This window comes from Merops nubicus, unplaced genomic scaffold (genome assembly GCF_000691845.1).
Source record: "Merops nubicus isolate BGI_N331 unplaced genomic scaffold, ASM69184v1 scaffold34849, whole genome shotgun sequence".
Classification (NCBI taxonomy): Eukaryota; Metazoa; Chordata; class Aves; order Coraciiformes; family Meropidae; genus Merops; species Merops nubicus.
In genome coordinates, this window is record NW_008629651.1 from 9,289 (window position 1) to 12,348 (window position 3,060).

Genomic DNA, 3,060 nt, shown 5'->3' on the forward strand with positions numbered 1-3,060 from the left:
TGTCTAATCTAATTCTACCCTGCTCGAGTTTAAAACCATTGCCCTTTGTCCTATCACCACCCACATGGTGGGTAGTTGCCTCCAAAACTAAGGTTGCTTTCCTCATGAGTTTCTCCTGAGTATTTCCTCCCTCTTATTAAATGGTTTCATTTCCAGCATCAGTCACCTGGCAAAATGGCGACAGATCTAAAAGCTCTGTCACCAGTTCCTCCCTTGACAAGCTGTAATGGAGCTCAGCTGTTCACAGTTAGGATACTTCACTACCCAGTGAAGAACAACTGGTCATTGTGTCCAGCCAGGAGCTAAGGAAGTAGTTTCCCCACAGCCAGGCTCTGTCTGTATCCTCCCCCTTGTGCCACCACATTACCTGTCAGAGTGACCAGCCAAAGCCAGAACAAGGCTCCTCTGGGTGTTCCATTTGTACCAGAAAACACACTAAAGGTTTTATTTTCCTTCAGCAATTTCTATTGTGCTATTTAGAAAAGAGCGTGCACGTCTTACCTCAATTTTTTTCAAGACATCCAGATTACTTTTAGCCTTTGAGCTTTTTCCCCTTTTTGGTTTTGCAGCTCCTGAAATGAAATGCATCACTATTATTTTTTTAATATGGAAGAACACCAATTCTCTTGGCTTTACTTGCTCTTAAGAGCTCCTATCTTGAGTATGCCATGGAAATGCCACACCGTCTGTATTAAAGTTACCTTAGACTTTGAGCTACATGATTCACGGAGGTGACAATGCCCAATTTTATGGAAATTATGACTGTAGGGCCAGTCTGAAATTCACTCTGAACAGAGAGTTGACCAAAGGTTCAGCCAAAGCATGACCTTGAGCTTCACAAAATACTTTTTACCTACATACTCACAACAGGTTAAGAAAGTAGAACAAAATCGTAACTGTTATTTTGCATCATCTTGGAAAGGTAAAAGCTCATTAATGTTACTAATTGATGCAACACATTAATGACAGCTGGGTGCTTCAGGCAGATGAACTAACACAGACTGCAGCTTATTAGCTCCAACACAGTAGGCATGGTTACCACAGCTAGATGACTTTTGGACTGCACGTGGCTCTCATTATCTAATGAGTCCACAATGTGTACTTCCACCTAGTCCCTTCATTTATGAACATAATCTTTACTCCCTACAATCCAACCTCATCATGTTGCTTAACTATATGGGACAGCAAAGGGCAGAAATGGTATTCCATACACTCAGGTAAGAGCCACCTGAAAGCAGCACCCAAAACTAGGGTTGCCCCAATTCCACGAGTGCAGTTTGACCAGTAGATGAGGAGAGACAAGAGCTCCAGAGTCAGAGATGTTACAGCATTTAGAGCCTCTGTGAGATGTCAGCAGCATCCTGGCTTGGGTCAGCACTGGTGTGGGCAGCAGGATTGGGGCAGGGATCGTCCCCTGCACTGGGGAGGATGCACCTCGAATCCTGGGGTCAGATTTGGTCCCCTGACTCCAAGGACATTGAGGGGCTGGAGCGTGGCCAGAGAAGGGCAACGAAGCTGCTGGGGAAGGGTCTAGAGGCCAAGTGTGGGGAGGAGCAGCTGAGGGAGCTGGGGGTGCTGAGCCTGGAGCAAAGGAGGCTCAGGGGAGACCTTCTGGCTCTGCACAGCTCCTGACAGGAGCCTGGAGCCAGGGGGGGGTCGGGCTCTGCTCCCAAGGGACAAGGGACAGGACAAGAGGAAACGGCCTCAAGTTGAGAGGAGGTTTAGGTTGGACATTAGAGAACATTTCTTCCCTGAAGGGGTTGTCCAGTCATGTGCCAGGGCAGTGGTGGAGTCCCCGCCCCTGGAGGGGTTTCCAAGCCGTGGAGATGTGGTGTGAGGGACACGGGGCAGTGGGGACCTGGCAGGGCTGGGGAATGGTTGGACTCGATGATCTTAAAGGTCTCTTCCAACCTAAAGCATTCTATAATTCTATGACCCATTTCCACAATCTAAAAGTCTTTTGGCTCTCGTGCTGTAAGCAGTGTGAGGACATGTAGAAGCTCAGAAGACAGGGCTATACCTCATGCAGATCAGCTCTTCTCAGGAGAGCAAAGCTGCCCAGGTGAAGTGCTGTACCCGTGCAGCTGCACAGCTTCTGATGGACACAGCAGCCTCAGGCACGCCAGCTTATCTACCTTGCACTTCTTTTACACTGGACTGCACTTAAAAGGTATCAGAAATTAAAACTGTGTTGATGAAGGGGCTATCCTGTCTGGAGCAGAGGACAACTCAAGGCAGTTATGTATTTCATCTGCCCTAACACTTAAGGAAGCAGAACACTAAGAGCTGCTAAGAAGACAACTGTATTTTGTTAAAAACACTTTAAAAATAACATGAGTTTCATTGCAGTGTTTTGCCTAGGAAGGGATTATGTGGCAAAACACTGCCCAGAGCTGGGAAGTCAAGCTGCTCTGTAATAACATTTGAACAGCATCAAAGCCAACGCGTCCACAATGAAGCAGGCTTTTAAGGGAAAACAAGTGGAAAGGGCGACTCAAAATCATCACCTCTGAGCAAACCCCTGCAGGCTTTTAGAGGCGACGCCTACAGAAGAAACAGCCTGGAAATGAAAACAGACAAGAAAGAGATTTCCTTAACTGCTGTGTGTCCCCTGAGCTCATGATAAAACCCGAGGCATTAACCCATTGTTCAGTGCAACGTCAAGAAAAATGTCTCCTTGCACCCAGAGGGCTCAGAGGTGTGATGGAACAGAATCTAACCTCTCCAAATACCTGTTCTCACACTATCTGGGCTCACATGCATACATCTCACTGCTATTTACATATGCATAGAGCTGAACCTGACTGGGTTCAGCTTTTTTTTAAATTCATTTTTTGGCAGGCACTGGTGGTTATCTAGGATACTGTGCTCCACAGCAAGGGTAAGTTTGGGAGACACATGGAATTCTACACAAAGTTTTGTCACTGAGCAGGCAAGTGGTCAGGTCTCAGGTTGTTAAAACACTCAGTGAAACCAGAAAGGGGGAGGGAGATGTGTGAAAATGAAGCTGTCCCTGGACACCTAACTGTGTAATGATCCCCAAACCACCCCTTCAACCTG